Raw genomic sequence first — 22,762 nt, 5'->3', positions numbered from 1 at the left:
CAATTGTTACTCTGGGTAAGAATGATCCTGTTACTTGAATCACAGAATATGACTAAGGGTTTATTTATATCCAGGCAGTTCCTTAAATGGGAAACAATGCACTGGTGTTTGTTCTAATGCATTATTAATTTCAGTCTGTTGGATTTCTGTTCTTCTGGAGTATGAACCTATTGTCAAGAAACAGCAGAATTTTGTATACATTTAAATATATACAGATTCCCAAAGTTTGAAATGGTATGATTTGTGCTCTTTGCAATGTATTTACCCAGAAAGTATTGGCTCAGATGAAGCATCTGGTTCTCAGTGTGTTCCTAGTTTTAAACTCAGTTTTGATTTTGACATAAAAAGACCAAGTGACAGGTCACATATTGAGCTTCTGAGTCAGCTGGAATGGAGAACTAAGATCTTTCTGCCTGCAAGCCTGTTGCTCGATGTGCTGCAGAGCAGCTTGAGTGCCTGTAGAATGCAGATGCTTGTGCATCCCTGTGGAGATGAGCACAGGAGCATATGAAGTGAGTGATGGGGACATGGTGGTCTTTGTGACCTTCCTGTATGAAAAAGGCCATATATTAATGGTCAGAAAAAGCACTGGGAGCCTCTAGGAGTTTTGTAGAGTGAATTTCTGTGTGTGTATCTTTATGGGTACGGTGCAGGGAGGGGGAAGACTTGTTCACAGGTCTAGTGTGTTGTCTGTAGACTAGATCTGAAGAGCTGCCCATGTGAGTGTAAGAAAATCTAAGTCCAGGTGATTGAATCGACTGTAGTAACTGCTGATTTATTTCAGTTTTAAAGGAGAGACCAGCATGCTGGGACAGCTCTTCAGCTCTGTAAGTGCAGTTTCCCTTCATGTGAATGTAACTGTACAGATTTAAGTGAGTTTGGGCTCTGAGCATTTACTTTTTACCTATGTTTCAGCTAGAATCTTCTGTAATAAAATCACACTACTTTCCCAAAACAAGCCCTATTGGTTCTGTGCCATATCTGCAAACAATTAGTCAAAAAAGGTACTTATTTGAACTGTAATCATCTTAATCTTAGTACGTTAGAAAATTCCTAAGCCTTGAGCCAATATTGTGACAGTTAGTTTATTATTTGATAACACAAGCATTCTGTATAACAACATTGCTCTGGATGTGGAGTGTCCTTTAATCAAGTGCAGGGCTTGAAATCATAGATGCATCAGTCTTGTAAGTGAGAGGAAGTCATCAACACTGATCTGCTCCACAGAAAGCACATAGTCAATCTAAAGTGTCTCTTTTTTTCTTCTAGAAACTACCTAGAGTGCTCGTATCAGTCCTCAGAGAAACTTGCCCTTGTCCTGCCTCTTCCTTTCTTCCCTTCTTTCCCTGTCTGAATGGGAGCAGATTTTACTGTGTGATTAAGGTAAGGTTTATGATTGCATCTAGAATTACTAGAAACAGAGATTGTCCTTTAGAAAATACACATGTGGACATGACAGCTATGTGTTAATTCTTGGTGCAGACCATGAAGTAAATTTGGCATGACTCTGACTGTGCTTTATTTTAGACGGACCAATTAGCTGCTTCTGCTATTTTGTCTTCCCTAAACTTTGTTCTAACTTCCCAGCCACTAAGGAGATTTAGGCAGATGCTGTTTCTTGACTATGGTACTGATGATATTCATTTCTCAGCTAACAGCTTTGCTCTGCCTAAAGGTGTTAAACCTTGCAAGACTGATGACCTGTTCTCCTGCAGAAAATGGGATCCTCACATACCTCAGAGCCTGACCATCTGAGCCAAAAAATGGCTGCAGTGTGAAGGAGGTCCAGCTTTCGCAGTCACTAACAGCCTTGTAAGCTGTTTGAAATTGCTGTAGGTTTGCTTTTCGTCTTAAGTAAGTATTTCAAATTAATGCACAGTATTGATGTAAATTCTGCCAAGGGCATGTCAACACATATGATACTGTCCCCTAATGGTACCTTATGGTGTGTGATATGCTTGACATTTATTGGGAATGGCTTCCCTGAATTTATCAACTACACACCTCCAGGCTTCGCAGTGCAGGGTGCAGGACCTCCAGTGACTGCTCTCAGGGAAGAAGAGGAAACCAAGACCTGAATGAATGCATCTGGCTTCTGCAGGACTCAGCTGTGATGTTAGCAACAGATTCTCAGCTTCCCACAGGGAACCTAAGGTGCTCTGGCCACTGTTTGTCATCAGCAGCTGGAGCCAGCGGTGATGCTGAGCACGACCATTTTGCTCTTTTCTTCCTTTTTGTTTTGGTGTGAGTTTCTCAGCTCTTTTCCCTTCTGGGTGGCTACAACCAGCTGTCTTTAGTAGAGGGATTTACCCTGTAGTGCCTGGGAGCTGTGCAGGGCAGAACTGTGCTAAGCCAGGGCAGACGCAAGGGTCTGGGGGTTCTGGCTCTTCACTGACCAAGCCAGGGGGAGGCAGCTTCTGGTTCGAGCTGTATCTGAAATGGTCTTGAGCTTTGACAGAAGTGCTTAGGCTGCGGCTGAGCAAACTGACTTGTGCTCAGCCAGCAAAGGTCTTGTGTGTGTGAGCTACTCTGCTGGATTTTGGCAGACTTATTCAGGGTATAAAATGAAACACTTGCTGAGGGTTTTGGGGTTTTTTGGTCAAAGGCCTGACGGTTAAAACAATTCAGCAAACAAATACTAAGAGAAAAGAACCACAAATTTAATGTTAATCATCCTTTCTTGAAGCCTGGTATCAAATCTGGTACTGCAACCAGTATAACAGGCTGGAAATCATTTAATGTTGGATACGGACACTGACAGTCCAAACAAGCACCACCAACCCTAATGACTGCAGCCTTTGGGATGTGCACAGCATTTCTGCAATCCTGAGCTTGGTTAGTGTAGAGAAGGTGGGACCCACACACGGCAATTCCAGATGATGCTGTGCTGCACTGACATGGAAATTGTTCCTTTGCTTTCTACAGACTTGGAAATTCCTGCTGATTAATTAAGTTTTGGGATTGCATGGGCGTTTTAGGACATACCTCCACAGACACATTCTCTAATAACTGACAACTAACACACAGTATTTTATACTAATAAAAAATACTTATATCCTCTGCTGATACATCCGTAACACACAGTATTTTATACTAATATGGAAAATGATACTCTGTAGCTTTCACAGCAGTGTCTAAAAAAACTATTCTCTGCTAAGATCCCTCATAAATTTCTATAGCGCATTTATGTTCCAAATCTGCATTTAATTTAGGTTTTATAAGACATTTATAGTATAGCATATTCACTAAATACTAAATGATTATTAAAACCTGTGGAGGATTAACAACTTCATAATTCATACTGGAGATACCTACATCAGCTGTTAACTTGCTTGTAGATATACCACCGCTGCTGAGCTGGGCTGAGACCCTTAAGCCAACACTTTCCCTTCCAAAAGAGGGGCCCCACACCATGCACGTAATTTCCCTTTGTGCCCAAGCCCAGAACAGCCGATGGTGACGGCCAGCCTCCACTAAAGCAATGTGAGTTCTACCACCAGTTGCAAAGAGCCAAGATTTCATCCCCCACATTTCCTCATTTTTCAAGGCACGTTGCAAGATTGTTTTAGTTTTAAAGGAGACAGACCAGACTGGTGCTATAATACTGATACGATTGTGATTGATAGTTGTTTAAGGAACACGTTCTGTGTTTTGTACCCTTGTGAGGTGTGGAGGATGGGCAGAGCAGGGCAGAAATCTCAGGGATCATGTGGGCCTCAGGACTGCAGCATGGTCTCTGCAGTGAGAGCTTGCTGGGCAGCTTCAGACACCTCTCCAGAGATTACATATATTTATAAATGACACTGGAAATCTGTAAAATGAGGTCAGATGCAACTGTAGATATTTCAAGCCAATGACCTGTTCTGTTCTTTTTTTCTCCTCACACTTGGTGAGCAATGGATAGACTTGCTTTGCTTCTTCCAGATGGTGCTCAAGGATCTGGAATGGCCCTTGCTACATTAAGACAAGCAAAACTGTTCCAGGTAAATTATATGAATCTGTCATGTCCGCCATGGATACAGGGTCTTGCGTCCCTGCACAAGCAGGACAAATACAGGGCAGTGCTGGACTTCCCCGGGGAGGGTGGGTGATGGAGAGGAGGACCTGCAGCACCCTGCCAGCACATGGCCATGTTTTCCCTTGATAACAGGAGGATGCGTGTGGCCTAGCCCTTCAGCAGGGGGGGGGGGGTAATAATTTTTATAGCCCTTAACTGAAATGATACAACCAGGCTGAGCTGGTTCTCCTGAGGGTCAGCAGGCCAGTGTCAAGGCTGTGGCTGGAATATGCACTTTTGGTGTTAAAACTTTCATTTTTTAAGGATTTACATTAAAACACGAGACTATTTTCCTAAGTTGGAGTAGATTTCTTCAACCCACAAGTACCATCTAATAGAACAATGCAATGGATGGTACGTTTTTGTCTATGTATTTTGCACACTGCCGCATCAGCTGCACTCCTGTTTTAACCAATCTGCAATACAATAGACAAAACATAAGAAATATTAGACAAAATAATGGAGGGAAAACTTACATTTCCTTGTCAAAATATCTGTTTATGCAAGTCTGAAAATGTCTCCTGGCGTGTGGCATGAAAAATGGGGATTATTTCTCTGGGTGCTGAAGAGGGGACACTGCATCAGTCGATCAGATTTGCCCGGACAAGCCGAACCCTGCCCCGCAGCCCGATAACATCAGGTCATTTAATCCTGTAAAATACCTGCTAACAAGTCAGCAACAGGAAGCTGTTGAAGTGTGGAAGAAAGAGCGATAGCGTCATCTCACACTGTTCCTAAAATAACAGTACGTAACCTAGGCACTAAGTAGCATTTCCCTAGCCAAGGTGGAAGAGAAACCTTTGTCTAACAAGGAAAATTACTTAAAATACTAGTGACATATTAGCCAGGTTCGACAAGTTTATCCAGTAGTAGCATGGATATCCTCAACAAAGGTGTTTGTGCAGTGAAACAACCAGCATTTGATATGAGGCTGGATATATAATTTTTAAAGCCTTAATAGAAGTTCAAAGAACATTCAAAGATCTCATGCTGCCTGTCCTGAACTCTTAACCACATCTGTGTATTTACTGAGTTACTAACACCTCTGTCTTGTCTGGCAGTGCAGGTTGTGCTGTATTAGCTAGACATGTGTTTCTGAGGTTGTAGCTTGGCTGGGATTAACAACAGAGCAGAGGTATGGGTTTGAAGCCACGCACAGAGCAGGGCTGGGGCCATGCAGGCAGCGTGGTGGGGACAGGGACCTGGGAGGAAAGGGGTCACAGCCTTTGGGCATCCTAGCTGGGTATGCAGCCAGGCTGAGCGTCTTTGGTTCATCCATCCCCTCCATAAAAGCTGCACAAGTATCTGCTGCTCTATGGTCCAGGGAAGTTGGGACCATCTGAAGTGAGATTCACCTCTGACGTGTGGAATCGAACTCTACAACTCAAGGAGAGTTACAAAGGAGGTATGTTTATTGAGCAGGGGTGCAAGGGGGATCTCTCCTCCTAACTTGCACACCGTTTCAACAAGCAGTCCGATTACAAAGTCATGCATATACATAAGGTTTCCAAACATTCAGAATCTCCCTCTGGCCCCTCTTCAAGATGTAATTTTCATCTTCTTGGGCAGTTACCTGAAGTTCTTGTTTATCTTTGCATACATTAGCGGTCTTTGTTATTTAGTTTATGTTATCTTGAAACATCTGCTAGCTAACAATTAAGTCCTTCCTTATTGCCCACTCTAAACATGTCAAGCTAACACATGCCCACTGGGCTGGTTTTAATCTATATCAGCATGATCCTCGGGCGGGGGATCCACCTTCTTTCGGGTGGGGATCATTTGAGTAGGAAGTCGCTTATCTATTACTACCACAATTATTTTACCCTAGTTTGTTTTCTTTTATGAGCAGTTAGCTAGCACATACCTGTCAGAAGGCTCCTTATTTACATTCTTGTTGAGCTCATCTACATCGGTACTAACTGTCCCTTCTCTAAGTGCCAAGTGCTGAGCTCCCACCTTTCCTTCTTTCTTGGGTGTTAATGTTTCTGTTATCTACACAGTTTCTGTCTGCAGCAGAGTTTTAGGGTTTTTTCACTATTTCACCTCCTAGCTCAGCCATAGGCTCCACCAATGAGCTTTCATGGGCACTTGGTGTCTTGTTCTTTGCTCATACATCCATAAAACTACATTTTTTATGGTTTTATGAGGATATGGTGGTGTAAAGGATCATGTCTGAATCTAAAAATAACAAGAAGCCAAAAGCCAGGCAGTGCCATACTGGAGCAGGTTCAGTGCATCTGTGTACAGGAACTGCACGGCATTTGGTCCTCACCCAACCGAACACTTAATTTAAATGCTAAATAGGCAATTAAAATACTACTGTTAGTAGATAGGCAATTACTGGTAACAAAGTGGGTACCGGAGAACAGAATGTGGGGTGAAAGCCTGGCACAGATGAGGATGACTCAGTGCCGCAGTGCAGCAGGCCTCGGGCTGTCAGTTCCCTGCTGGTTTTGGAGCTGTGTTGACACCCAAGGCAGAGAACTTTGTCTTCTGTGAATTACAGTTCAAAGTTGCACCCATAAAGAAATTGTAAGCGTGTTTTCATTTCAAACCATTGGAAATGCTGTGATTAGCTGTAGCTAAAGACTGAGGTCCCTGCTATGGACATTCATTCTTGAATTTTCTGTCAGCTGTTTGTGAACTCTGGCACAGGGGAGGGAAGGCTACAAGGAGGCATCTTTTAGCCTGTTGAGTTTTTATTTTCTCTTTTAAAGAAAGAGAGAATTACCATTGTGTAATACGCCTGAATGAGGAAGTCCGGGGGCTCGGGACAAGCCAGTTCAGCCAGTTAACAACAGATTGCTTTCATTGCTTCGGCATGTCAGTGATTACTTTCAGGCGGAGCTCTGGTGGGGGCTAGATGATGATGGCGAGTGCCTGGAAACTGGCCCTCAATTCATTATTGCCCACAAGCACAAAGGTCAAGCGCCTGAGCCCCGGTGATTGGGCACCTCATGCAAAGTGCACGTCCTGGGAGGAGCCCCTGACATCTTTGATTTTTCCCACACGAAAACTGTTGGTACAAGATGTAATCTGGGAATGAAAGGGCCATGGACAGGATGACTGGGGACAGCTGCTCCCCAGAGGCCTCCAACGGCAGAGCCCCTGCACTAAATACCCTCCGCTTTCCATGGCCTCGGGACAGGAGAGGTGTCAGGCTACAGAGACGAACAGATGGAAGTGAATAGGATTAAGCAGTGCTGATTAACTATAAGTATTTTTCAGTAATGTAATGGCACTTAAAAAAAAAAAGGGGAGAGGTGGGGATAAACGAAGGAGGTTATGCCCTCAGCAGCTTCTTCCATCCATCATCTGAGGGCGACCAAGGCTGCGCATGAGATTTGTCACCCATGTCTGTGGACTCATCCCTGCTGAAACGTCACTTGGCCTCAAAGAAAATGCATCTTGAAGCCACCCTCCCTGCCCTGCCTCTGCTACTTCAACAATTAGTAGAAGACATGGTCTTTTGAGCAGATAGGTCTCAAACCCGTTTGAGTTAGCAGTGATTACTCTTGTAGGTTTTGGATCAAGTCTATGCAGTGCGAGAACTCCACTTTTTTAACTACAGAGCATGGGCATTTTTTTGCTTCTTCTGCAGGCAGAGATGATTCCAGCAGGTGTTAATTGCTTCCCTGCTGGCTCTCCTCTGGTGGCAAAAGCCATGTGTGGGTAAATCCTGCTGACCTCTAAGTGGAAAGACTGTTGACCACACAGAGTTCTCCCAGTTTGATTTCTTTTATGAAATCTTAGCTATAATAAAGATAGATGAAGAATAAACACAGCTTTTGCTTCACTTCTGATGTAAATGTATGGTGTACAGGTTTTTTATTATCAAGTGCTTTGACACTATAATAACAGCTCTTAAATCTGAGGAGGTGGAAAGGTACATTTGAAAGAACAATATGAAGAATCCATAATGTTGTGATCAGAGATCTATGGAAGAGATTCCTGATGTGCAAAATAACTGAGCTGGTTTCTGATGTTTTGATTAATCTGTGTCACATAATGGACTTTGGCTCAGACCAACAGTTAATTATAATTAATCTAGAATGCATGTTTTCTATTGGCATATCTGTGTTATTTGTTTCTCCTCTCAACAGCCTTCTCTGTGCTCATGAGGTTCTGCAATGCTCTGGCTGTCAGCAAAATCTGGTATTGAAGTGGTGATGTTGTATCTTGTTAAATTACGTTGTTTATGTCAATTCACCCCACACCCTTAAATAACAGTTAGATCAGAAACTAGCCTACAAGTGTTTTAATTTTCCTTCCAGTTCACAAAGGCAGCTGCACAGGGAGGTCTTGTGTTTTTGCACCCGGAGCAACGGGGAGCAGTGATGAGCTCCTGGATCAGGCCCCCGCGCTGCAGATCAGTTATATGCTATCAAAACCTTCTTTGCACTTTGCCATATACTTAAAGGTTGCATAAAGAAGGCTGAGGTAATCTGAAAAAGGAGGAATTTCCAACTCTATTAACTGTACTGTAACCTGAGAAAACTCTTTCCAGATTGTTTGTGGGCAAATTGCTGTTGTTAATGGCCAGAGTAGAGCTGGCAATATTGCCTTTCCTGCTGCTGCCGCCAGCCCCCCACCTATTCACAGGCAACCCTTGCTTTGCAGCCCTTATTCTTTCTAATTGTATGATAAAAAGGAGCCAGAGTAGTGTTGTGAGATATTTAAAATCCTGCAAGAAATGGGTTGGCTTTAAGCAGGGTTTTCTGTTTAATTTCTCCTATGAATGCAGTGTTTCTGTGCACAGGCCAGCAAAGATCTACTCAGCAATAGGACTGTACTTCATACTTGTGCACTTGTACTTTGATAAAATGTAGTTTGGTAAAAAAATATACCAAAACACTGCAAACCACAGATGCTAGCAGTGCCACTGAAATAGCAGTGAATTACTGTGTGGGCTGTTTTTCCAGCACTCCCAACTTATGCAGATGATTTTGGGGATGAAATACCTAGTTAATGGGAATTAGATTACAAGTACATTTATCCTGCTTTCACTATCCAGCAAACAGAGCTCAGCCAATGATGGTCCATCAGTTCTCTGTGCAAGACCATGGGACCCACCAAGGTGCATCCCTGAGCAACACGCTGGATGTTGGGCAGACAGGCTCCTGCAGCTCCTTTCTGATAACGGCTTGGTGTGTCTGCCTCATGGTCAGAGAAAGTGGGACTCACTTATTGCTTTCAGAAAAAAAATTGTTTTAATTATTGATTTTGTATTAACAAGGAATGTACAATTTTGTAATCAGGTAATCAATAATCAATCTTTTTTTGTTTGTTTATGTACATAGAAACAGCTAATCAAGCAAAATGTCAGTGTTTTAACTAAGTACAAGTTCATTTGTATCCCATGGCTCTGCTGCCAGTGACACGGTGCTGGCTCTGCTGACTTTTTCTGAAGGGTGATGACAGTGGTGTGAATCTCCAGCCTTTATTTCCCAATGTAATACCATAGAATGGGTGACATTTCATTATACTCATTACACAATAATATTATGGTTATAAAATAAAATCCTTACACAGAAAACGAGTTGCTCCCTAGGGGATGTGAATGTATGATGAGAGAAACTTTGAAGAGGAGCAGAAGAGTGCTGTTTTCATGAACTCAAGTGTTGCACTTGCAAGTGTGTAATAGTGGCTGGTTTGATTCTTCATTTGTACACGAAGTTGAAAAGGGACCAGAGCCTTCACCGTGGCACTGGTCAGCCACCACGGGAACTTGGTCTACTCCAGGTTCTGCTTTGTTAGGTGCTAGGAAGCAACAGCCTACTCCTGTAATGCTAAAAAACAACCACAGAAAATCTCAGTTGGCACAATTGTCATGAAAGCCCTGGGTATCTGGCTTTGCTGCATTCCAACTGGAGGGAAGTAAAAACGGGGAGTTTTGTTTAAAATACATGTCATGGATGTAGCATGGAGGGAACGTGCCTGAACAGAAATTTGCAGAAAAACAACTCATGTACACGTCTTCTAGGGAAGCTGGCCGGTGGTTTCAGACTCAAAGTCAGTAACTTTGATCCCATTTCATAAATAAACATGACAAACTCAGTGAGGCATCAAGATTACAGACTGAGGACCACTGCAGACGGCAGGGGTAGTTACTTTTAAAATCATATAAATGTGGAGGCAGGACCCCTGTCACCAAGTATGCTGTTGTCCAAAGCTACACAGGATTTCCAAACCGTTGTGGTATCAAAGCCGCAGGAAAAATACGAGACCTCCCTTAAATTTGGGGCTAAGTATATTCCCCACTGTGTAATGGAACAAATTCCAATTTCTGGTTAAGCCAGGATGAGTCCATGTTTTGTTTCTTTGTACACTCATAAATTCAGTGCATGCAGAATCCCCAAATTACTATGCTATACCCCAGGAATTAGCAGCCACTCCACTTGGAAAAAAAGCCATTTCAGTTGGATTAGATGGTAAGAGTTCCATCTGGAATTGTGATCATTTTGGCTTTATTATAAGAGGCCAAATGATAATTTTCCCCTTACTTGAGATGAGAAAAAGGCCAGTAATTTCCATGGCTCTGTCTCTCAAAGTATCTTTCACTTTACGACCTTACTGGAAATGCCTTTCCCTGATCAAGCAGATGATTTTAATGTAGGCTGGATTTTGAAAAGCAACAGTCCAATCACTGGATCCACACAGCATTTGGGTAGGAGTCAGAACAAGTGGAGGGCTAGAGCAGATTAATTTAATGGGCTTAATAGCATGATTATTTTAATATCATATTACATAATGCTAATTTATTTATACACAATTTAGGATCATGAAGTCATGTTTAATACAAAATCTACTACTTCAGCTCTACAAAAATAGATCTTTTATTTATATATGTTTATATGGTAGACACACGGATGACTTACTCCAGGGAAAGGAAACCTCCCACTGTGTCCAATATCTGATAAGGCATTCAACAGTTCATCAAAAAGTTTAATTTTGCAGTTTAAAAAAAAAATATGTCCCTAATCAGACAGGTTGGGGACTGTTTGCAGCACAATGTTGTAACAATCACGGTTATTTCTCTTGTGGATACTCGAAGAACAGTGGTTAAAGGCACTTGGAAAGCATTGCTTAGCAGTGAAACGTCAGTTTATCTATCTACATGGACTCTCCAAATTTTGGCTTCGCTTTGCTTAAAGGGTACTGCAGCCAGATCAATATATCATCGAAGTATAATTGCCAAGTTTTGAACAAGTCCAGGGTATGAGTAAGGCTTCAGACATTTGAGGACTTTTCTATACCGTCTTCAAGCCTTTTAAAGTTTTCTTGGATGTTTCTTAAATGTTTTCTTGAACAAGTGTTTTTATAACTAACTAGCAATTATGAAGAGAGCAATCAACATGAAACTTTTCTTACAGCAACTTAATTCAGCTGCATCCTTACTTTGGATGGAATTTTTAGGTAAATCTGGATTTAAAGTAGTCTCCATCATATATTTTGGTAATTACACCTGCAAATAAAAATCTGCTTGAGGCCCCAAATCTGCCATGGCTGTGCACATTTACTAATTCTTTAGACGTTTATAGACTAGAGTGGAAAACTGTTGCTCCCCCAGCACCAAGTCTTGACCTTGCTTCTGCATGCTGTGCTGTGACTTTGCACACCCGCTGTACAAGATGTGTAAAGGGATTCAGAAGTCAGACAATATGGAGTATTTCTGTATCTTGTCCTCTTGGATTATGTCAGTGAGGAACAAGGAGGTTTGATTTAGTTCCTTCAGTACCTGTAACTTCTACCTGCTAATGAACAGAAAGACTTGCTTGGGAGCAAGTGTTTATTAAGAGGAGCCTGAGTAACATCTGTAAGCCCACGGTACCATCAGTTTGCATAACAGCAGTACAACCTGGTCCCCAAATTGCTGTGCTGAAAAAAAATATTGGATAGCATCTCCATGTGTACCTCATGTCCTTGAGGCTGCGGGCTGGCTTTGGCTGTGTTCACAGGACTGCTGTTGCCTAAATACATAGGGGAGGAAAAAAGTTCAAAATAGCTGTCAAATATTAATACAGAAAAGCTTATTCTCTTTTGAGAGAAAAATGTCTCTCCACAGAGCAGTTCCCTCTGCTCTGCATGGACTCATCCCAGCAGCACTGAAACACCGCTGGCAGTCAGCTTAGACACACAAATTGCGTGTAGGTCAGGCCATAAGCTAGGCTAGAGGTAAAAGAGGAAACTTTCCAATTCTGTATAATTCAGCACACTACATGTAGCAAACGTAAAGAAAAGGGGGAGGGGGGTGTTGGGGAGAAAAGAAATATTATCTCTAAGTCATCAGGACCCAAGAAGACCTCTGTGGTAGCCCACTTTTGCAGATCACAGCAATGAAATAAGAATTGACAAAGTCTCCTAAAGGTGAATCTTAAGGCATCAGCCATCAGGAATTTGGCATTCTGTCTCTAAAAGGGCTTTTACTTTGCAGGTGGGTCCCACGCATTTCTCCATAGGTCACGGTGGAGATTACGTTTTAGGTCAGCTGCCTAATGAGGAGTCGCCCTGCCAGGTGAAGGAATGCCAGATGGCTTTTTTCCCTACTTAACACATTATGAAAGCTAAAAGAAACAGCATTTGGAGCTGTCTTGGACTGTTGAGAGTTTGTGGGGTAAACAGGACCAAACATGCAATGCAGCTTGTGAACAAACGCAGGCAAAATTAGTTTTGTACCAAGCAATATTGTTTTTCTGCTTTTTTAACAGATTCTGACAGTTATTGTTTAGCATAGCTTGGCAGCATATAAGAAGATTTTTCTCTAAAAAAGACCCCACTTAACTGTTTACCAGCATTTCCTTTTCTGTTTAATATAAGTAGAGGCAACTTCCACATTTTTCTGCCAAAGGAAGAAGGCATTGAAGTAAGTCTGATGGTAGGTTGGCCTCCCAGATATTTCCAGGGAAATTAGTCACATACTGGACATTCCTTGCCCTGTAAATATATTGTGATCAAAGGGCTACAAATCTGGCACACAGGTGCTGCACTTCGCGGCTGCGGGAAGAACTACCTGAGTTTGAAAGTGAGAAGAAGCCAGTCTGGGGTGGATCAGAGATGTATTTTTGAGGCTGCCTTGAGTTCAGTTGGCAAACACTTGCCAAAAAAATTAATGTCCAAAAGACTTAAAAATGTAGACTTTTTTCTTTTTTTTTTTTTTTTTTTTTAATTTCGCCAAAGCTTTTTGGGGGGTCATTCTGTCTGTCTGTGAGTCTGTCTGTTTCCCTCACTTGCTCTTTTTGAGTGGAGGGTTGAGAGGTTGGCGAAGGGATAGACTCCAGATGTCAGGGGGGAAAAAAAGCCCAGGACTGATCCCAACAGAGAATGTTCCGAATCAATGGATTCCGCAGTCTAACAGCCGGTGGACCCCAGCTCCATGTAACAAAGGCATTATCTGTGCCAGGAGCGATGCTGCCTCCCGACTGTATTTGTACTACGAGCTTATTCATATTCAGAGGAAGTGCCCTGGGTCGGTGAGTGTTCAGCTAGGTAACCCCAAGGTCAGGTTTAATTGCTCTAAAAGGTGGCACATGGCAATGAATGAGCTCTAATGATTTAGATAGTATCTATTTCACATCAAGAAGTTTCCACTCCGAACAGACCTAATCGAAAGTAATCTGAAAATTAGGGAAAATAAAAACCATGCCCACAATGACCTAAATACCTATTTCCTTGAATTTAATGCCCTAAATAACCTCATTCCTAGGAAGTTTAATCTTTCCCTTCTGCTAAATATACAATTGCCTGGGAGAAATGATTGGTCATAATCAAGCTTTTTAAAGCTGCAACTGTTAAAATATTATTGTTCTACGAAGAATTCTGGGGGCAAAACCAGCCAGTATAGAGGGAGGGAGTGAACACCGCAGGCTGTCAGAGGGAATGTCCATGGGAACTCTACTCACGCAGTACAGCTTTCATATTTTTGTATATACCTATGCTTGTATATTTATGTATTATTTATATACATATGTATATGTATGTATTTTTTATATATGTTTATGTGCATATACACAGACATGGTGTGTATGTATGCTGCATGTGTGCATATGTTTAAGTACAAGACATTTTGTATCCTTAGTTTCACCTCTTCCTTTCATAAATAAATAATGATTTACCTTTTCAGAGGAAAGGGTGGTTCTTTCTCAGCCTCATTTAAAGAGGAAAAATGAAAACCCAAAGGTGAAGCCAATGTGCAGATGCAGATGGTGCTGGTGCACAGTGATCAGGACTGCCACAACATCCCTGTCAGGACTGACGTGCTCGTGTCCACCCGGCTCTAAGCCATCATCATCTTGCCATACATGTCTCATGCTTGTGCTTTATGCTCCCTCCCCAGCCTCTGCACCCTTGCATCTTCAGGCAAAACATGAAGTGCATGAACTATGTGGTCAGGAGAAGGCTATCATATGTCTATAGCTAGATGGGAAACATTTGCTGAAGAGATGCTGAAGACTTCACAGATGTGTTCAGGTAACCCTGGTAGGTTAGGCATCTCTGACACAGATGTGTCAGCAGGGTCAGGACAGCATTTTTTTGCTCAGTGCTTTGTGACACATCAGATGCAAACCCGTAGTAAGCAGCGGTTCTGCACTGCGCATTTGTCCTACTCTATACATTTGGTCAGGCATTTCCAAGTAAACACATGACACACCAATGTTCGACCAAGGTATACAGTCTGAGACTTCTGGACTTTATATGTCCTGAATATTTCTGTGGTGCCTACATTTGTGCTGGGAAATCCCAGGCAGAAATATGTGAACTCTCTAGCTAGGCATACAAACCTACACCCATAACCAAAGAGGCTGTGGAATTTGGTTTGCTAGTAATTAACATATTGAAGTATTTGTTTGGAAAAGCTAGTGATTTCTTTATGACCTTGAGCCATAAAAGACTAAGTATGCGATTAGTTTTAGCTGCAGTGAGGCATTTAAACTTAAGCATGTGTTTTAGTCCTTTGATAAATCAGGGCATAGCAAAAACAAATTTGAAAACAAAAAATATACAGAAAATTAAGGGGAAAACCACTTCAACTTGTAATCAAGCCCTTTTTTTTTTATAGGATACTCATGCTACACAGCTCTTTTGCTTGACGTCAATATTGTGCGCTCCAGTGACGTGATTGCCTGTATGTGGATAAAGCCAAGCACGCGCTGCCATATCGCAACGCTGGCCGAGTCCAGGCTGCAGCACCCCCCTGTTGTGCTCAGCCCAGAGCTGTGTAATCCAGTTAAAGGAAGCTGAAGGGCTTTGAAGAAGCAGAAACCTGATCTTGTTTTGCCTTCAGGTGCAGATGGAACTCTATCTAGGTTAAATTTTAATATCAGATTCAGCAGAGGAAAATGATAACCATAAAGATGGTTATAACCATATAACCATTATAGCCATAAATGGCCGTAGGGGTACAAATAATACCTTAGGACTTTACTAAGAGAATTTCATGGCTATTCACCTACAAATTAATAGGATTTAGACTTTCAACAATTTGTCCAGAAGGCCCAGCCTTGGGGAAGAAGCTGGTAATGGCTTATGTTCTAAACTAGAAAGGCCCTGCAAGTCTCCATAGGGACGCTGAAGATCAAAAAAATGGAAAATGAATACAGCATTTTGGCTGGCTTCTGTGGGGAAGCAAAAAGGAAGAACACAGTGACCGACCCCATGCACAGAAATGTACTATGTGCACAATGGGAAACCAGGGCAATCCACTTAATTCCATGGTAATTTATAATTTTCAAGTCTTTTGTCTTGTAGGATTTCACACCAGTTGCTATTTCTTCTCACCTGTGTGATGTCTTGGTGCTGTTGCTTATTTATTTATGGTGTTCCTAATAGAAAGTCTCCCAGAAGCCCCTTTCTTCAGCTTGTTCTGAGGTGGTGATGGTGGTGCAGCTGGGGAGGGGGTCAGAATCTGGCACGGCACAGCCGCAGACCTGGGGCGGCAGCAGCCACTGGCGTCCAACCTATTGCAGCCTCGCACAGCTTTAGGGAAACAAAATGCAAGAAAAATGAACACAACCCCAATGAGTGGAAGACGCTGTCTTTTCTTTACAAAAAGAAAGAGAAACGTAGGGGACAATTTAGGGGACAGATGTAGAGGAATGGAGGCAGTGGGTTGATTAGCATTGATAATACGCAGCTGTGGCCTTGCTGTGAGGGTGGTGCATTGATTGACACGGATGATGTGCAGCTGTAGCTCGTTCCTGCTAAGTAGTTAAATAGCTCTGAGGATGGTGGGAGAGGGGGTTGGGTGGGGGAGAAGCAGTGTGATCTGGCCTCTGGAGGAAGAAGAAACAGCAGGGACAGTAGAATCTGACCAATGGCAAAAGCCTTGTTGTAGCCTCCTAGTTTTTGTGCTGCAATAATGGGTGCCCTGTGTGATGCAAACTGAGTTGGACTCTGACTACAACTGGTGCCCAATGTAGCTGAGACAAGCGGGAGACCCTGTGACCCATGACAGACACCTTGAGAGGTGAGCTGTTGACAACTAATTGATATGGGTGTATTGCAGTATTTGTTGTCCATCTTAACACAAATAGCAACTGACAGAGGCTGTGTCTGCAATGATGCTCCTGTGTCTGGATGTCTGCCCTACGGCTTGTGGACCGGTGGTCCCTGGGTGGTGTGTGTGGTGAGAAACTGACACAAAGGAGGGGAAAATGGGGCCATACAACTGTCCTTCTATGTTAAAACTTCCTTTTTTTTTTCTTTCTCTGTTACCATTCATGCATCTGGTTGCAAAACATGGGCATTTTAAACTATAATTTGCCTTCGCTAAGGTATTGATCCTGATTGTGCCTGAGATTTGGGAGTTTCCCAAATACAATAAGCATGTTTACATGCAGTAGTCAGAGAGGAAATTACATGTGAAAGCACTCAATAAGGAGATGGTATTTTGTTGCAATTATACATAAGCCTTGTGTTTACATGGGGTTTTTAAGGAGAATTCAAAGCATATCTCCTTTTTGTGATGCATCAACAAGCATATCAAATGATTGTTCAAAAAGCTTGTGCTTTTTGCAAAAATAGAAACCAAATGGCTGAGTAATTTCCAACAGAAAATAAAAAACCTGCTATAGCAATTCCATGGTCTATTTAAAACTCCTTTATAAAACCTTTTAAATAATAAAACTCTACACTCCCAATTAAAAAAAAAATACTAGCTCTGTTGGTTTCATGTTTCTAAACATTATACATTGTAGGACCATTATCTGAACTGCATATTTTTCCCCATCCAAAAGACTGCATGTCTCACTCTTCTGCTCCCCTGGCCTGACCCACTCCCTGTAACGGTCCCACTGGGAACTCAATGTCCCACGTCCTTGGCGCTGCCTTGGAAGTGACCGAGTGTCTTTGAAGCAACTTTCTTACAAGGCACTTGGGCTGTGCGGTGCTGAGGGCACGGTGACTGCCACTGGCTGAGTCTCTGGCGCTCTGCTGAGATGGTGCCTCTCCTAGACTGTCCCATGTGGGAGTGCTCCTTCTGAACCCAGAGAGAAATTGCTGGGAACCCTTAGTCTGACCTGTCTGCTGCAGGAGATGTCACTGAGCTTAATGGGACCATTCACGTAAACAACCTCCCAGTACATAGATGGTGGGAAAAAAAACAGAAAAGAGAGGAGAGGTAGAGAAGAAGAAAAAAGGAAGGAAAATGAGGAAAAGGAAGAGGAAAAGGAAGGAAAAAGACAAGACACAAAGGTTGTGAACCTTCAGCTAAGCAGGAAGTCTCCTTTGGGAAGAGGTGATTGCAAAACAGAGGCTGATGCCAAAGCCATTCAAGGCACTTTTTTTTTTTTTTTTTTTCACACATATATATATTTCTTTCATGGAGAAATACAAGCTTCCACAGCTGTGGGGTCCCACAGCACTGCTGCAGTTTCCCCTGCCTGCATCCCTGGGCAGCCTCAGGCCAAAGCGTGTCTGTACAGCCCAAGGCAGGAGCTGTGAGCGCCTGCTGCCTCTGCTGCGCAAGTGCAGAGCGCCTGGTGTGCAGATCACGTTTGTCTGCGAGCGCTGTAATGGATTAATACCTTTTAATTGAAATCCCCATTGTCATATTCACTGCCTTTTTGGTGGCTGCTAAAAGCTCTCTATCAAGCACCACACTTGAACCTCAGCTGGTCACAGACCACATTCAAAGAACGCATCTAACCTTTGGGCTCATGTTACAGAGGCCCCTTAAAAACAATTTCTCTTTCCCTAACAGAAAGGTCTGGTAATTTAGCCTCAAAACAAACAAGTTAAACACATTACAAACTAAACCCATGATCTTTGCACTCCCATTACAGCAGCAGGCCAGCTAACATCATGTGTAAACAGGCAGATTGGCTAATTCTCTCGTACTGTAAACAGGACACGCAGCAGCGCTGTGCGGCGGCATGGCACCTCCGCTTTGGAACCAGCCCAGCGGGCCAGGCCATGGGGTGATGGGTGGTGGTGTGGCCTCTCTGAGAGTAAACAGACACAATTAGACGCAGTGTAATCACTTAGGTGGAGTTAAGCCGATTGCCAGGTTTGCAGCAGTGCATGCACAAGCTGGGCTTTGAAAACAGCTGCCTGTGCCGCGGTGGATTCCGCCGTGCTCCCTCAGGTGTCGGTGCATCGCTGCTGAGGTCAGGAAGGACATCCGTGCCTGGCACGTTCCCGTGCCCAGGTGGCTGCTCTGCCATGGAGCACTCCATGCGTTATTGCTCTGTCTCCGTGGCCTGGCCCGTTGCATTGCTGCCCCCGACCCCTCCCATGGCCTCCCAGTCACCCACACGGGGAGGTGTGTCGCTGCATCCTGGGGGTCTGCTCCTGCTGGAGGCTTGGGTGTCGCCCATGGGTAGTAGGAGAATATGTTGGAACGGCTCCAGCTGTTTTGTGGCAGAAAAGGTGATGAAAGCTGCTACGGGCAACTACCCAGCAGGACAGTGTGGGCTCCTGGTCCCCCTTGCAGCCACCAGGCTTTTGCCAGGCTCAAGGGATCTGAGCACCTTTGGGAATGGAAGTGCCCTTACCACATCTGACCGGCCAAGGGTGGACAGCCCAGGACGCTCTTCTGGCCCTCTGAGCTCCCCAAGCATTTTTCTTCCCTTCCAAGTACTTTTCTAAAACCAACCTGGGTACAGAAGCACATACAAGCAATCAGCATCAGGCAGAAAACCAAGAGAAAGGCATGCTTACCTGCGTAGGTTCACATTTATTACAAAAACGATCCGTTTCTATCTTCACCATGAAGATATAGATGAATTTGTATCTTCATCAGGTCTTGCGCTGACAGCTGCTGCAAGCGAGGTCTCACTCTTACAGCTCTCCTGGTTTTCTGCCTTGATGATGTCTCCTAGGGACTTGGTGCTAGTTTCTGCTTGATCAGTGAAGATTCACAACACTCGGCGGTCAGTCTCCAAAATTCCAACTATCCCCTCTTTTTTGACTTCTTGGAGTTATCTTGACTTGCTTGGAAGTATCAGTGTTGCACGTGATCAAGCCAAGCAAGGTACCATTACATGTACCCAGTGCTGGCTGTAGTAATCAGAGGAAACTTGCGATTTAAATCTGGCATATGTTTCTATGTTTAATGAAAGCTGCTTTTCTTATGTGCATGTGTACAGACACATTTTTAGCCATATTTTTCCAATTACTTTCATACAGCAGAGCACATTCAATTGGGACTCTGAATTTGGACTGATGGTAGCTAAAAGCACGTGGACCTTTTGCACGCACTTGCAATATGCTAAAATATTTTAGTTATTAACAAAGCCATGTTGCTGATAATTTTCTTTTGCTAGGGAAGATTTAGAGGTCTGGTTGTTGAGATAAAGAGGAACTCCCATCTAGTCCCAGACTCAAATCCATGATATTTCCTTTCCTGTGTATCAGGTGATTTCTCCTGGATGGTGCAGTAGTCTACCTCAGTACTAACAAAAGCCGATATCTCTACCTCTGCTTGACTGAGGCACAGCTGACGGTGCAAGCCAAGACATGGAACAAATCACCTGGATAGTCCTGGATTGCCAGGTATTTGCTAGGATGGAGCAACGCTCTTGTTTCTGGAGTCACTTTAGCAGCCCTGGGCTCCTGAGAAAGTACCTGCTGTGGTGCCTATCCATGTCTAAGTGCCCGCAGAAGATGGCAAAGCAGTGACTTAGGGCAGCAGTTACCTGTGGGTGAACACAAAATGTTCTTTGCCAGATCCAATATTTTTCCTTTCCTCTTTTCCCTTTTTCTTTTCCCCAGCAGAGCCCCAAGTTGTGGAGTCTGTCTTCAGCTTAATATAAATAACCCACTATGTGTCTGATTTTCCTTTTGTTAGGCATCTCTAGACTCACTTTCATTCACTCAGTGTAGAGGTACAGCATATAGGAGACATACTGGGATGGGGCTGACAAGCATGACCTCATCCATCCTACCCAACCTGTCGGCCAAGCGGCGGTTGAATGCCGAGTGCCTGCTTTTCTTTGAACCTGAGATGAACAGAAATGCATGTGTGTTCAGAATAGCTCTGCGTTTCAAAAGCAGAAACATTTTTCTGATTAGTTTCAGGTTTATAACTTTCAAATTCAATCAGAGAAAGCATTTCTGCTTCTTAAAACCAGACTTTTCTGATCATCCTCTTCCTCCAGTCATGGTCATTTCCAAGCGCCAGGAGTGTGCTGGCGAGCACTGCCGCAAAGGAGGAAGGGGCTTAGAGAGCTCTCGGCAGTGGGGTCTCTCGGGGAACCTCATGCCAACAGCTTCCACTTCTAAATTTTGTTACCTAAAATAGTCCTGTCCCTGGCAGTCCTTAGAAACGTGTCAGCTTGCCCAGGGACAGATACTACCCCGTGCTGGGGAGGTGGCTGCACACTGGAAAGGCACCACAAGCTCGCTGCCCCGGCAGAAGCCAGCGGAGCTGTGCCCTGGTGTGCAGGTGCTCAGCTGGGGTCCCCTCAGTTTTGGCTCCAGGATCATGGTGGACCATTCTCCTGCTGTACCTTCATGGAGAAAATGACTGAAGCATGGTGGCTTGTACAGCGGATGTAAGGGGGGCTCTTTTCTGCTGGGGTTTCCATGCTCCAGTTGCAGTGAGACAATCCTCTCGTCCCCTGGAGAGCCACCAGGAGCTCTTCTGAGCTGGCACGAGGAGCTGGGGAGCCAGCGCTACGGCTGTGAAACACCACTGCCCACAGCAACACTCATGGCTCTGCCAGCAGCATTCAGCCTCAAACTTTTCTTTCCCAATTTCCAGCCCCCAAAAAAGCCCAGACACAGTGTGTTCCAGCCTTTCGCATCCCCCAAACTCCCCAGAATGGAGTGCCACGTGCCAGGCTCAGGTTAATGCCCCATTTTTCCGTTTTGCTAGAGCTCCAGGAACATCATTCTGATGGTCAAAACAAGCTGCTCAGCCCATGCCATGTTTGTCTGCAAGGAAATGGGATGTTTATGTTTATTCAAATTGATACTGATGGATTACACTTTTGTTCCATTTAGCAGCTGTTTGGACCATTTTATACCACAAAAGGAGATTAAGATCCAAAGTACTGTAGGGCTGTGTTATGAATAACAGCCATTTAATAGCAATAACAATGAATAACAATTTGAAGTATGGCTTTTAGCTATTATTATGTCTAAGGTTAGTTTGTTTTTGATATATATAAATACATATATATATATAAAATATATATACACACAAAAGGAATATACCTAAGGGCAAAGCAAATCCAGATAACCCCCACCCCCCAATTAGTCTAGATTTCTCATCCTGGTTACCAATTATGGGAAATAATGTTTAGTCTTGTGACTCCGTAGGTACATCTGAGCTCAGGACTCCCACTGTGGAGCCACGAAGAAGGGCTGCGGCCAAATCGCACGTGGGTCCATCAGCCACGAGCGCATTGGCTTATAGCAAAACTGAGCACATTTTCGCAAGAGGAATGCCTCCTAAATACTGTGTCCTGCCTGTCTGACTTGAGTACACAGAATTAGCTGCTTGTTCACAGGATGCTGGCAATAACACTGCTCTAAGAAACATCAAACCTTTAACTGGCAGCAGCAATGACAACTTCTCTCCTTTAGAATTGCTGCAGAGACCACAAATTATTTCTGTATCTGCTCACCTCTTAGGGCTGCGCTCAGGGAGATGTGCTGCGTGATCCGGGGAAGAAGCTGCTGGGGCTTCTGCTCTCCTGGCTTGGACCTGGTGTCTAAGCCCGGGTCTGCCTTGGGAAAGGGACCTGGGCCAAGGTTTACCTCACCCAGCACAACGTGTAAATAGGGAAGGACGCATGTGTTTGAGGGCTGCGAGCACAGAATGGTCTATTTATTTACACCTATGCAAACTGTGCACAAGATTAACGTGGCTTCACAGGACAGATGTGTGTGTACGAAGTGCCTCACCCGGCCAAGCGGTTACTGACCTTTTAAGGCCAGAGCGGAGACAGTTTTCATAAAGAAATCTCTCCTGACTTCTGCATAAAAATAAATAGATGCTGACAAGAAATAACTATAATAGAGTCTGGTTCCTTGTCATTATTGACTATGCAATGAAGAAGATAATAGTTGAAATAGGGCTTTCAATGTGAGGCACCCTTTTATTTTGAACAAATAGTCTGAAATTAGACCATATAAAGAACGCTAAAACATATGACTATTACATTTTAAATGACTGGTTAAATCCAAAGAAAAAAGTCCTGGGTTCTTATCCTGTCTGACAGGTGGCTTACTTCTGATCCCACCTCTTAATCTTTGTAGTCG

The 22,762-nt window shown here is 43.6% G+C and overlaps 1 long non-coding RNA gene across 1 annotated transcript; it reads right to left on the bottom strand.

Annotated features, from left to right (window-relative positions):
- Positions 1-9,254: 9,254 nt before the first annotated feature.
- On the bottom strand, positions 9,255-22,325 carry LOC121087569. The gene is made up of 5 exons (XR_005827654.1): positions 22,126-22,325; positions 19,214-20,190; positions 15,833-16,030; positions 11,972-12,027; positions 9,255-9,846 (listed from the first exon to the last, which is right to left on the bottom strand). It is a non-coding gene; the product is annotated as an uncharacterized LOC121087569 (long non-coding RNA).
- Between the last annotated feature and the right edge of the window lie 437 nt (positions 22,326-22,762).

The sequence above is a fragment of the Falco naumanni genome, chromosome 4, assembly GCF_017639655.2.
Source record: "Falco naumanni isolate bFalNau1 chromosome 4, bFalNau1.pat, whole genome shotgun sequence".
Classification (NCBI taxonomy): domain Eukaryota; kingdom Metazoa; phylum Chordata; class Aves; order Falconiformes; family Falconidae; genus Falco; species Falco naumanni.
This window is presented reverse-complemented; position numbering and strand designations above follow the sequence as displayed.